At 45.6% G+C, this 14,301-nt stretch overlaps 1 protein-coding gene and 1 long non-coding RNA gene across 3 annotated transcripts in view; one reads left to right on the top strand and one right to left on the bottom strand.

The window, feature by feature from the left end:
* Positions 1-9,540, bottom strand: part of ZNF217 (zinc finger protein 217) — a 25,342-nt gene extending 15,802 nt beyond the window's left edge. Inside the window, exon 1 of one of the 2 annotated variants that reach the window (XM_072735552.1) lies at positions 9,370-9,540. The gene's annotated coding sequence lies outside the window, so the exon portion shown is untranslated. Of the gene's footprint in view, positions 1-9,052; positions 9,139-9,369 lie in introns of those variants that run through there. The other variant, XM_072735553.1, reaches the window with a different exon arrangement.
* Positions 9,001-14,301, top strand: LOC140595336 (uncharacterized). The gene is made up of 2 exons (XR_011996862.1): positions 9,001-9,129; positions 12,225-14,301. It is a non-coding gene; the product is annotated as an uncharacterized lncRNA (long non-coding RNA).

The following is a 14,301-nucleotide window of genomic DNA, read 5'->3' as shown; positions in this document are numbered from 1 at the left end:
AGATGTAGACGGTTAAATGACAGGATCATCCTCAAGAGTTCTAAATTTCTATGGTTGGGGGGATAGATCTTCATTTATGGATAGACCTACTCAAAAGAATACTTAATGCTATCCTAAATCAAGATATTAAATGATATTTGAAAATGTAACTGATAATTTAGGGTCCTATGCAGTCATTTATTCATTCAGCAAATATTTACTGATTGCTAGCATCCCGGGTAATATTTTTAATTGAAGAAATTATCAGTACATATTCTAGAAAAGCAGCTCTCAAACTCAGACAACATTATTTTCACCAGCCAACAGATATATGAAAAACCAACAACTCAATGAATTCTACACCAACTAGAATAGATTAATTTCAATTTGAATAAAGGCTGTCCTCTATGAGGTCCTATTTTTTTGGTTGCAAAACAGCTTTTTAAAAAATGAAAAGAGTGGCAACAGCAAGCAGTAAAGTCTTTTTAATCCCCTAATTTACCAAAACCAAAGTCAGTCCTCCATGTCAGACCTCAACATGAACTGGCTGGTTTTTTAAAGAAATGTTACTACTCAAAAAAAAAAAAAAAAGAAAAGAAAAGAAAAGAAAAAGAAATGTTACTACTCTGTGATATTTTAAACTGGGCGGAACTCCAGTTTTCTACAGGTAATCTTTCCCAAAAAGACACCAATCCTAAACTCACTCCTTGAATGAGGAACATGTGGGTACATCCCTATTATTTCTCACCCAGGGTAATGGCAAATAACTGGAAATGCCTGTCTTTGAAAAATAGTTTAGCTTCAATTTTTATCTGAGATGTTCAAATGTCTGGGTTAAGGAAGTCATCATCATCTTCTAATCCAAGACCTGAAGGATTAGTAAGGAGGCACAGTGCAAAATAAATAAATAAATAAAATCTTAGCAGAAAGAAGAGCTTCAGTTTTGCTGGGGGTGGGGGGGAAAGACAGAGGTCCAGACATGAGGGGAAGGATGTCCTCACCCCGAGTCTCCTAGTATGGTCAGATGGAGAAGACCACTCTCCCAGGCCAAAAACCCAAATACTTCTTCCTCCAGGGAAGCTTCTGGCACAGATTCTGATAATCATTAACTGTACCCAACTGTCCTAAGCACTGGACTATCTTGGGTCATAGCCATCCTTACTACTCACCCAGGATATGAAAACCCTGGGCCATTTCTTTGAAGATCCTAGGAAGAGAGAGACCCTGTCCAGCTTGTTCCCTGCTGTCCCCCCATGCCTAAAAGGAGTCTCTGGCCCAGGGTCAGGCCCTCAATCAACACCTAGTGAATAAATGAACAAACACTACATCGTCAGTCCAGGTGTGGAATCAGTACTGCACATCTCTAGCCATGGTCACCAACCATAACTGATCTGGTATTAAAATTAACTCAAAGGCTCGTCAGAACATCGACAAGGCTGGCTCTCTGTGGCTGCCATCTAATATATACCATTCTCTGCCATTTCCAGGGTGTAATTAAAAAAAAAAATCATATTTAATCATACCATGAAGCTGACCAGCACAGAGCAAAACTGTGTCATCTGGACTGAAAACTACTCTCCCTTTACTGACCCACCAGAACAGAAATGCAGGACAAGCTGGGGAAATCTCTGATAGCAAATGCCTTCAACTCTTGACTTAGAAACTGAATGCAGACTAAGCACTTCCTTAACCTATAAACCAATTATCTACAGCACTTAAAACCAATCTGCTAACAAAATCTAAAATCTTTAGAGTGACTGCAATAATAAAGACTTTCATACTAACAAAACTCACCAAAAAAATAGACATTCTAATCTAATTACTGTTCATAACAGCCATTCCGGTGGAGTGAAGTGAGCACCCACACGGCCTTCCCTGAACCGGCGGCGCTCCAGGTGGGGCACACAGAAGCCAAGGACACACCAAGGCCCTGCTGGCAGAGGAAGTTGTCTGTCTTCACAAAGAACTGGAGGAAGGAGGAGGAGATCATAATGCAACCCTACAATCTGAATGCTTTTAGTCGGCAGAAAGTGAGCATTCAGGACATACTAGGCTAACTGCAAGGCAATTGGCAAAAATGTTTTTCAACGTTGAAAAAAATGCTCTTAAACCTTTAGTCGGGTAAATGACAGCCCTTAACCTTCAACCATTCGCCCCAAGGCACCTGAGGCAAGAGGTTATCGGGTATCACCTCATTTTCTCAGACAATACTAGGGCTCACTTTTATATTATGATTACTTAAATAAAGACTTCAAAAAAATTTACAACAACATAATCTTTGGGGAAAAAAGTAGGAACCATATTGCTGTAACCGCCTAGAATAGAAGCCTAATGCTCTTTAGGCCAGGTCTCCTGTCGGGGTTTTTTTGTTTGTTTGTTTTCCTTTTCAAAGCAGATACGAATTTGAGAGTAAAGCTCCCATGAATTCGGCCACTACCTCTAGATTTTGAAATTCGCAAATATTACACAGTATACGACGCTTCATGAAAAACATAGCAATTTGTGCTTCAGCACAACACATTAGAAGTAAACGCCACCTTGGTGACAACTGCTGCAACTCAGTAGTTCCTTATAGCCAAGTGTGCTCACACTGTTAACCTTTAGAGACCGCACAGCCTCTACTTCAGCGGAACAGGTTATCTTACATTTTTTTATATGGAATATTTATTACCCTATTATGGAGCAACAGGAACTCAAAGTCCTCAAAAACTGTCAAAACATATAAATATTCTATTTATAGCCAAGTAATTTGCAGTATTCCTGCAAACCTACTTTTCCCCCTCCGAGTCACTTAAGTGTCCAAATAAATGATCATTAAAATATTTAGCCCAAACAAACTTCTGGTCTCCAGCCAATTCATTTGTACCCTTTAAACAGCAAAATTATCTCCAAGATCTGGTCAGGAAACTTACAGTTTTTTCTATAAGTGTTCCTTCTGTAGGTCACACATACTGTTTCTTGTCTTAATCCGACCAGTGAAGAGAACTGCACATAGGAAGCCACAGTGGCAATCCAAACCTGTAACTTTAAATCCTTTAACACTATTTCAAGGAAATCACCAAGGTCACACCCATGAGCTAAATGGTCAACCTAACTTTCCTAACGTAGCTGTGGAAAGATGTTGAAAAGTGAAAGAAAAAGATTAAAATATTCAGAAGTTTACGTTCAACATCACAATCTATAAACTATTCAAAAGCAAATGACTCTTCAAAGGCAAAGCCCGGGACAGATCCAGATCCTGAACACTGTTAAGTGTTCAGTCCCAAATACGATTAGAGACCACAGTACTATAGAAAAATATAACCGTATTAGTATATTTGAGCCTCAACACTAACAACTCTGATTCATTCCAAATCAATTAAGGTCAGTTAAAGGATCCTAATGTGAACACGAAGCACCACATATTAGTTTTAGTTTCAGTATTATCGATATTCACAGATACTGTGGTCTGTGAACTGGCTCTTAAAAATTCCAGCCTGGCCGGAAAAAGAGAACTCTAAGGGAAATGAATAAAAAAATAATTTTCTTTAAAAGCAAGATTAAGCACTGTTATGGGTCAGGTTCCACTACTGCTACTTAACCAGTACTACCTTCAATACTTTGAAAAGATTTTAGACAGGACTGACACCAGAAAGAAGATTTCGACAAACTAAAACAGTAAACTCTTCTATCTTTACCTGTATTCTTTCGCTCCCCACAAGGAAAACACCCTGTGTATGCACACACACGCAGCTAACTGGAGATACAGATAAAATAACTATAGCCATCATACCACACCAATACCCTACACACCTACACTTCTTTTTCAACAAGGCCAAATGGTGAGTGTTCTTAATTATACCCAATTTAACTAACCAGATTAAATATAAACATGGGCACTGCCTTTTAAGGCATGAGCTCTTTCTTTAGCAACATTTAAATAATCCCCTCCCTATCTCTGTTGAGTAAATACTAAAGTTGTATGTCTGGCTCTTCTAAGTCACCTGTTTGCTTTCAAAATTAAGGGGGGGATAAAAAACTCCTCTTTCAATTAATACATATAATCACTGTTGAGTCGATTTATATATTTTATACTGAACTAAAAACAAAGCTTATCTGCAGAGTTTAAAAAAAAAAACACGCCAACACACTTCTTCTGGCATAACTGAACTGTTCTGAAAAGTTACCTTGATTTTGACACAGGTAGGAAAAATAACAACACGTAGTTCTCCTAATGCTGATGCAAGAACAAGATGGATCTGGACTCTCAATCGCCAGTCCATAGAACTGTATTTTAAAATCCAAAAAAAAAAATAATAAATAAATAAATAAATAAAATAAAATTCAAGAGGTTTCCTGACACACTAGAAACTAATGAACAGCAATACACAAACCACTGCGGAACCCATTACAAAACGGGCATCTGACTCCAGGGTGGGTAGAGGCTCTTCTGTACCAAGTGAAGGAATGTGGAGGTCAAAGAGAACTTAGGTGAAGCCTTCAAGAACAAAAGCTAAGGAATTTGAGCAAATTCTTCTCATTTAACTTACCCAGCTGTCTTTTCAGGTTTAGTAATTTTATTTCTCAACTTTATCATAAAATTACCAAACTGGCCCCTAATTTCCAGTAACTCAGTTATGTAGTTACCCGGGGCAGGAAGTAATGGGGATGTTAAGAACAGTCAGTCAACAAATGTTCAAATGTAAAGTCGTTAATGAGCATTCCAATGTTCAGCATAAAAGGGTAGCTTGTGGTGGCAGCTGGATGACAGGGGCTGCCCCACTGTTTATTTGGAAGATAGCTTTATACAGGAATTGAGCTTGCTCATCACAAACGGCAGATTTTAGGAAAGGATGGTCCCTGTCCCACTTCCTCAAAATCAGATTTCTATCTGCTCTCATGGTCTCAATTCAAAATCCTGTGCCCCACACACCACTGGCAAATCTGCCTAACTAGATGATCGGCTAGAGAAAAATAATCCAGATCACGGTCTTCCTTAAAAAGCCAACAAACTTAGTAAGTTTTTTTACACTGCCCTCCAAGGGAGGCCATTTGGTTATAACGATCAAGCTTCCCTCTCCCAAATTTCAGAACTTTCCTGCTGTCTTTGTGTCAATCCTTCTTTCTTCCACGTGCATTTACACCGGTTAACACCCCTCCCCCTACAAAATCTGGAAATGAGGTGTACAGATCGACATCCCACCACAGACTCAGGCGTAGTCTACATGCTGTAACTAAACCTTTCACTATTTAAAGCGTTTCATGTGATTGGGACGAGATTTCTTTAGTTTCTGCTGGGTAGCTGTCCTGTAAACAAACACCTTCCAGGTTTTTCTTTCTAACACCTCAGTTAACGTGGAAACTGTTCTGTAGGTTCCAAAGGTAGTCGTTTAAATTAAAATCTCATTACGCTTTATTTTATTCTAGTGGAATAGTCCTCAGCTCATACAATGCTCTCAGATTTCTCGTTCCTACTGTACAACTCTAAAGCCTGAAAATATATAGCCATTGTTCAGGACTTTGGCTTCAACTTTCCAATTCATTTACTAAACATACTGCTACGGGGTTAAACCCAAATAGGAAATTAGCAATGAACCATTTAAAATAAGTCATCCCCAACAACCTCAAAAACCCTTACACACAGGCCACACTGGCATATGTGAGATGGAACACTCTCAACTGAAATTGTCTTTGAGCAAATGGAAACAAAGCTTCACGTGAAACATAAAAAAGGTCCAATCATTTACAATCCTACAAGCGTCAGAAAGAAGTATCTTTTTTTTTTCCCTTCAAGTAGAGATAGTAGACAGTCAAGAGTCATTAAAACTACTCCAAAGTTCTTATCCACCAAGATCATGTTTGTGACAACTGTGAGAAAAGAATGTGATTTTATAAAGTGGGAAAACAGCACATCTTTTGGGACCCCTGAGGCTCTAATCAAGCGTCTCAGAATTAAGAGTCCTCCAGGGTTGGGAAAAGGCAGCCCTGCTGTGGCAAAAACATGCCATTTCATCATAAATGTTGTTAAAAGAGAGAAAAGTGATTATCTGAGATGAGGAGAGAGGGACTCCGTCGTTGCCAGGCCATTATATTCCTTAATGATTTCATCAGTTTGTAAGCGACTTGATGATGAAGTCTTATTTTCTGATTTCCTCTTTAAAGGTCCGCTGGAAGGGAACCAGGGGCTGCTATTCCTCCCAGAAGTTCCTCTGCCAAAAATGGAGGCTTACAAAGAGAATGCAAATCTACCTCCACCTTAAAAGTAAAGGCAAAGTCAAACCCTCCTCCTTCCTCCCTCCTCTTCCACCCCTCAACTACCTGGAAAAAAAAAAAAAAAAACAAACGGCAAGCTTTATCTAAATAGATTCTTCAAGGTGAGGGGGAGCAGTATTTTCTACAAATTTTATCAAAGTGGTGTATTAGTTCCTTTTTTTGATTAGGAAGTGAAAGGGAATAATATGAACCCAAGACAACTGCTAAACTTCGATCCTACAAGTTATTAAAAACAGCAAAGGTCAAACTGCAAAGTGTTAGACGGTGCCGTGAAGATAAAAGGACTGAATGAAGTTGGACACTAAAGAAAAGTATGTGTCCTTCACCTGGAAAAGTCATAATCCTCCCCCACTTCCTCCTCCAGCGTGCAAACCTGTGTGGAGTCTAAAGGAGCAGCTTTCCTCTTCATACCAAATAATTAAGATTCCAAACAATCAGATTATTAGCCCTATTCCAACAAACAAGCCAAATAAATTGTAAACTTGTGCTGTAGCTACTGACAACAGGGTTTTTAAATAAGTCTCTCTGCCTCTTGAATTTAATACTTATATAACTGATGAAAAAAAAAATGGCAGCAATTTGGGGTGGGAGGGGTTTGACTTCACTAAAACACCAGGATTAAACACACACACACACACACACACACACACACACACACACACTCTCTCTCTCTACTATAGTCTTTGGGATACTGAACAAAAAACAGTATCTAAAATAAACATGACTTCTCAGAAAAAGTCATCTACCATTAAGGACACACCTTAAAAGTTCTTAGCACACATTAACTAAGCAAGCACAAGCTAGTGGTCGGACTGCTGTGTTTTTCAGACAAAAAGCAATTAGATTATTACTCTGCACTTGTCACTGCAGACACCACAGGCTTTTTAGAAACTCTACGGATTATTCATTCTCAAAGTATTATAAAACTTAGTATTTTAAGTCTTATTTGATATCAATCAAGGCATCCATCCATGTGGGGGGGGCGGGGAAGAGTACAGTAAAAAGGACATTTTTAAATGTACTTCTTAACACATACAAAGGAGAAGGTGCAAGGCCTCCCAAGACCCCTACCTAGTCGCCAGGCCTGGCCGGCAGCTGTTGTTACCCTGCCTTTTCTTTTGTTGAGCTTAATCTCATGTCAACTCATTCAACCAACTCAAAAGCGATGAAGACATAATTGAATCAACCTGAACTGAATCAGACCTAGGCTTCTTAAAACATACAGCTTAATGGTTCCAAACGATCCAGAAAGCTGGGAAACCAGCTAGCATGTAGCATGTAGTGGTCACTACTACGGGACCCCCAAACTGGCCAGAGGACCACTGCAACAGCCCTTTGCGTGTGATACACATTTAGGAATGTCTGTGCCAATGCTTCCAGCCCTATAGGCTGATTCAGAAAGATAAATTGAGGCTCAAGGAATTTCAAAGAGGAACACACCAAAGGCCTTAAACTCTAAAGTGACTATTCTCTTCCTGGGAGGTGGAGAAGGGGGAGGGGGGGTTGGAGAGAGACAAAAAAAAAATAAAACTTTCTACTACTCCCAAGTGTGAGCAGACTACTGGGGTCCCACAAGTGGCCACTGGTGGCTCTTTCCTGTTCCTGTAACTAAACCTTTAGGAGAAGTCCCCGCCTGCCCACCCCTCCCCACCCCCATCCCACCCGCCCAAGAATGCGGCTTCCCGTCCTCGGTGGCCCTTCCCTGAATCCCAAAAAATGTGGGTTCTAGCCCGGGAGCTGGACGTGTGGGTCCCGATCCCCGCGCGCAGGTACGGGCCGGAGCCACCCCCCGGGCCGGGCCAGGCCAGGCCCCCACCGGGCAGCACCGCCCAGGCCGCCCCCAGCCCGGCCTCGGGGGGGGGGGGGGCCCGGGCAGCGCCCTCCTCCCCCCTCCCCAGCCCGTGCCGCTCGCATTTTGGGGCCAAAGCAAGAGAGAAGGGAGCTCTACATCTGAAACTGCGCGGTTTCGCCACTCAGCGCCTCCTGGCAGAAACTTCCCTTTTAAAAAAAAAAAAAAAGAGAGAGAGAGAGAAAAAAAAAGAAAAGAAAGAAAGACACACTTATAGGGAACAGTTCACTCCTTCCTGCCCTTTAGAGTTACTAGTTCTGCTTCCAGCTGGCTCTGGGGCTCCGACTGGAAGCGGGTTGTAAAGATGCTCTTTTAAGCGTTTAAGGGCTATTTAAAAAGTTTCAACAAAATCTTTAAAATTAAAGGGGAGGGAGGAGGAAGAAAAAAAAAAAAAGGGAAGAAAAGGAAAGAAAGCACCTTGTCCCCACACACACACACACACACACACACACACCTCCAGGGAACGCAGCCCGTGCGCCGCCGGCTCGGGGATGGGCAGGACCCGGGGAGCCGGGCGCGGGGCGCGGGGGGCGCGGGGCGCGGGGGGGCCGCGGCGGCGCCAGGCCCCTCCCCCGGCCCTGGAGACGCGCCCTCCGCCCGGCCCGTGGGGACGGTCCCGGCCATTGTTCGCGGGGGACGCCTGTTAGGGCGCATTGTTTTGGCTGTTCCCAAGTTGCCCCGGCCCCTCCCGGGCGCTCGCGGGGGGCCCGGCCGGCACAGCCCGGGAGCCGCCCAACTTTCCCGGGGCAGCCCCGCGCCCCCGCCCCGCGCCCCGCGCGCAGCAGCCGCCCCGGGCCCGGGATGCGTGCGCCGCTCGGACGCTGGCCCGGGGCTCGGCCGGCCGCGGAGGGGGCGCCCGAGAGGAGCGGCGCCGGCGAGCGGCGGGGCGGGGGTCCCCGGGGCGGGGGCGGGGGGCGGGGGCGGGCTCCCGGGGCCCCGGAGGGCGCGGCGCGGCGCCCCCCTCCCCTTTACCTGCGGCTGCGGCTCCTCGGCCATTTCCTCGCTCGGCGGCGGCCGGGACTGAACTGACACCACACGAGCGAGCCGAGGTTTGAATGAGGAGGGGAGGGGGCGGGGAAGGCAGGAGGGAGGGGAGGCGGCGGGGAGTTCCTCGGCCTTTTGTGCGGACACCTCCCGGCTTCCGCGCCCGCACCGGCCCCCCGAAAGCGGCGGGGGGCGGCCGGGCGCGGGGCGAGGCATCCCCCGGGGCCCCGCGCCGCCGATGCCGCCCCCGCACGGCGCCCCCCGCCCCCACCCGCCCCGCCCGGGGGTTTGGGGGCCGGGCTCACCTCGGGCGCGGGGCTAAGGTGAGCGGGGCGGGGGTGCGCACGGGGGCAACGGCGCGGGCGCCCCCTACGCGCCCGCGCGGGGACAGTGCAGGCGCGGGGGGTCCCTAGAGCCGCCGGGGCGCGGCGCGTCCGGCGCTGGGGGACTGTTGGGTCAGAAAGTGCTCAGGGAGCAGCTGTTGCGCCCTCCCCCGGCCCCGCCGCTCCGCGACGCCCCGCCTCCTGCCTCCGCCGGCCGCGCGGCCCCGCCCCCGGCCCCGCCCCCGGGCCACGTGGTCCGCGCAGGCGCGCCCCTGCCCCGCCCACCGCCGCGGACTCCGCCTCCGGGACGCGAGCGCGCGCCCCCGCGTTCCGGCCCGCGATGCACGCGCACGCGCACGCGCGCCTCCCCCCGCGCCCCGCCCCCGCCCCCCCCCATCCGGCTAAACGTGGCCCGCGCGCGCTCCGGCCGTTCCAGTGACAGGTACGCGGGGAGGGGGCCCGGGGGCGGCGCGCAGGCGCAGGCGCAGACGCACGCCCCGGCCCCGCCGCCCCCCGCCGCCCGCGCAAGGTGTGCCCGGGCCAGGGAGGGGTCCCCCGCGTGCCGCCCCGCGCCTCTGCACCCCGTTGGGGGCAGGTGAGACGGCGGCCGTGCGCAGACGGTTTTTCGGATTTTCGCCGAGGGTCAGCGAGGTCGAGGAGCTGCACGCGATTAAAATGGCTCAATTACTACCTTCCTAAAGCTGTCCCGTAATTGTCGTTTTTTTTTGTTTTTTTTTTTCTAAAAGCGCCCGACTTGCGCCGCTATTATAACTTGAGATTTCTGAACTTGGCCCGGGTTCCGAGCATCCACTTTGGCTTTGCTAGAAACCCACGTGGATGAAACCAGGCTTCCCAAATCCCCTGTGTCCCCCCATCTCGGCCCCCCCGCCCCCTCCCAGGAGGAACCCTGGAAGCAACAATCACAGCCACCAAGTTTTTGGCCCCAAAATGCAAACGAATGCAAATGTAAACAGAGCTCTGCAACTCAACACACAAAAAACAGCCAAGTGGTGCAGGGGTTTTTTTTGTTTTTGGGTTTTTTTTTTTTTTTTCCAATGGGATATGGGTGTATCCCAAATGGAAAAACTTAAAAACCTATCAAGAAAGGCCCTTAAAGTATATATTTAATAAATGGGGTGGGGGGTGGGTAGCGCGATATACATGCTCTGCCGGTGAGCAATCGAAAATGGAATTTGAGAGACAGCTTCTTAGCACAGGGGCAGAATTTGCCAAGTGTGATGCTTTGCTGTCATTTTATATATAACTACTAACCCCACATATGGTCTGGTTAGTCTTTTTTTTTTTTAAAAGGAAGTGAACCAATTACTTACAATTAATTAGCAGTGCCAGAAGTAAATTCTTTGGCCAGAACTCTTTTTTTTTTTTTTTTTTCCCCAACCACTCAAAATACACTGATGTTGATCATTTCTATTTCTAGCACCAGGGTTCCTTTTCTCAGGGAAGATAAATATCTTTCTTTAAAATATTTTTTTAAGCCCCTATAGTCACATCCTAAAACGCAATCCCAAAGACGCTCTTCAACAAACAAGAAACTTCATTTAACTTAACCCAAACAAATGACTTGGAGCATTGCTACAAAACAAACTATGAGCAAGTGGAACCAGGTTGAGCCTCCACATTCGGTGTAGCCTCGCTCTACATGTTAATGGATAACCTTTGAACTCTGAAACCTTGAATGCTGTAAACACAATGGCACTGATAGTTAAAAATTCTAGTGTCAAAATTGGGCAAAAAGAAAAAAAAAAATCCAAACTTTGCAGGAGGGGGATAGGCAAACAATCAAATGTTTTGACAAATAATCGCTCACTAAGAACAATGAGGCTTCTGGCTCTCAGACCTTGTTGCTACTGAATTATTTTCTGAGCAAAAACGGTTGTGCTTTTTTTTTTTTTTCCTCTCTCTCTCTCTGCTCTTACAAAGCTACCACTTTGTTAGCATAATAGCATCCTATGGTTTGTTAGTTACTGTTTCTCTCTCCTCACCCTAACCCCACCCCACCCCCAAAAGAAGAACCTTATTATGTTGTAGCTTTTAAAATTGAAAGATAATTGTATGAGCCGATCTATCTGCTAAGAGTTTTATATGTGATCCTTATGTTTGAGCAAAGAATTACAAAGAACCTTATTCCTGGAGACGTGCCAATAAAACTGGGAAATCGTTGCAAAAATTCTGCCCGTGACTGAGTGCTGGGTTACAAACACATACTGTGTTTTTAAATGGACACACAGTGATATGAATTTGCTAAGGGCGTCCGTGGGACACACACTCTCCCCTTAGAATGTGAAGACTCATACTTTTAAGATTTCCTTGGGAAGCGTGCCCAGTTAAAACCCTGAAAAATGGAAACTCCAAAAGTAAAGGACACTAGGAACGTTTAGTTTTGCAGTAAAAAGCTCAGAACTCCTTATTATTCCATGAAATGAAAATTGAAAGCCCAGCGTTAGTCAGTCTACGGATACTTAGCTCCACCCACGAGTAATCCTGTTTTGCCATCACCCCCAGCTAGACTATCTCTAAAGGAGTCAGGTGCTGCAGAGACGCTGGCAACAAACAAAGAATAGAACCAGAAATGTCCCTTCGAATGGAAGCTGATGCTCTGCACATGTTAACCGGAGAAAGGGCGGAAAAAGCCCCACTTCGCCTCCCCTTAATGCGACAAACATCAGCTACACCTCGTTTTTCACAATTATCCAAACAGACCAGCCCTCCTTAAGATACATTTCCCAGGGTACGCTTAGAAAATCGCACTATTATCTCTGATTTAATCCTCGTGATAGGAGACCTCTTCCTCTGCTAACTTCTGATTTTCTCTCCAGATGCTGCCTGCCACACACAGCCTTCTCAGATCTCATAACAAAACAAAACAAAACAAAAAGCCCTCCTAATTTGCTACATTTAACATTTATTGGGATCATCTTTGGAGACTTAGCCTTCATTAGAAGAACAATGCGATATGATCCTCCTATTTCACAAGTTATTTATGTTACTGTGGAACTATTACAAGAAAGACAGTTTGGAAACTGCACGTAAATCCCTGGAGCTGAAATGGAGCCAACATAGATACTCGACTTAAAAAGAATTCAGTGTTCAGGGCAGGAAAACCCGAAAACTGCGAGTGAGGAGTCAGCAGGAAAAGAAAATGAAAAAGTTAGGCAAACCTGCCAGCTCTTGCTAACTACAAAGGACATTTGAGAAGGAAACGGGGACAGCCCTTTTAACACGACTGAATGCATTAAATTAAGTAGGGATCACCAACAAGTCCAGGGAATGCTACACTCCTCTCTTCTCTATCAGGTTTCTTGATCCCACTCCGGGTCATCTCGAAATTTGAAGCCCTCCATAAAACATCATCGTGTAATATATGATAAAAATAAATTGCAGAAGTCACCTTTCAGAAGTGGAGGCAGTGCCCGGGGCCTGGAGACTCTCTCTCCCTCGGAGTTGCCAGTCCACTTGGCTCAGAACAATACTGTAAGAGATGAGACTGCTGGTTTTTACAAGCAAACTGGAAAGGGAGGGGCCAAGCATAAGGCTCAATTTAAATGAGGATTAGGCACAATCGTCGAGACTTGATTGAATTAATCAATTAACCTTGATAAGGTGCAAAGAGCGTAGTTTGTTTTTAACTGTATTTGCCCCGTCGGCAAGTTCGACAAGGTCCTTCCCCCATCGGGGAGCACGACTTTTTGTGTTCCGCCAATCTTGGGGCTGGTTTTCCAAGGTTGACTTCACTCAACGTTGCACATGTAAACTTTTCTTTAAAAATTACACGTGTCACGTAACTTTCGGGGCACCTCTTGAAAGCTTTCTGCACTCCTGGGGAGCTTTGGCAGAAGGGGAGGTGGCCAAAGGGGAAGGTAGCTAAGGGCTGTTGAAACCTGATGCCCCGTCTCATCTCAATAAATGGATCCATCTACCATCCGCCCACTTCCTCAAGCCAAAACCCTGAAGTCAAACCATATTTCAGCTCCATCCCCCCCACATACACCTTTAATCCATCAAGTCCTATCATTTCTATCTCAGTATATCCCAACTCTGTCTACTTACCTCCATCTCTAATACAGCACCATGACCTCTCTCACTGTCTCCTCCAATTAAAAGGAGTATGGAAGGGTTCTTCAAGCTCCTTCCTTCCTAGCCCTGCCTTAATACAAGCTCCACCCGGAGTCCAGGGGATCTTTCACTGTATAAATCAGGTTCTGTCCCCACCCAGCTTAATGGCTTCCTATGGCCTGGGGGGGAGGGGGGGAATAACAAACTCCAGAGCTTGCCTCCCCAGCTCTGTAGATGTGGCCCCTGCCTAACTCTGCGGCCTCAAGTTTTGGCAAGCCCTTTCCTGGGATTCTAAGCTTCAGCCACTAGGCCTTCCCTCTGACCTAGAGCCTTTAGACCTGTGGCTCCCTTTGCCTGGCTCCCCCTTCCCATTCTTTCTAGAAGTCAACTTTTGTTCCTCCTGAAAGTGATTTAAACTCTGTGCCTTTGAGGGGGAAAGAGGGTGGGTTCCCTCTGACATCGTCCTGGAAGTCTTCTCTCCAACTGAGGTTGCTCAACTACTCCAGTTCCACTATCTGAAAGCTGCATTGGCCTTTGAATATGTATTTAATCTCTCTGGATTTCAGTTTTCTCATCCACAAAATGGGGTGATGATGAGGAAAATGAGAAGGAAGACTTTGAAAGTTCTCATCAAAAAAAAAAAAAAAAACTAAAAAAAAAAGAAAGAAAGTTCTCATCACAGGGAAAAAAATTCTAACTATACGGGGTGATGGATGTCAACTAAACCTATCAATTATTTGGCAACATATACATATATCAAATCATTATGTTATATGCCTTATGCTTGTATGGTATCATATGTCAATTATATCTCAATAAAACTGGAAAAAGTATAATTAA

The sequence above is a fragment of the Vulpes vulpes genome, chromosome 14 (genome assembly GCF_048418805.1).
Source record: "Vulpes vulpes isolate BD-2025 chromosome 14, VulVul3, whole genome shotgun sequence".
Taxonomy (NCBI): Eukaryota; Metazoa; Chordata; class Mammalia; order Carnivora; family Canidae; genus Vulpes; species Vulpes vulpes.
Note: the sequence above shows the minus strand (reverse complement) of the source record. Positions and strands in the feature narration are given on the sequence as shown.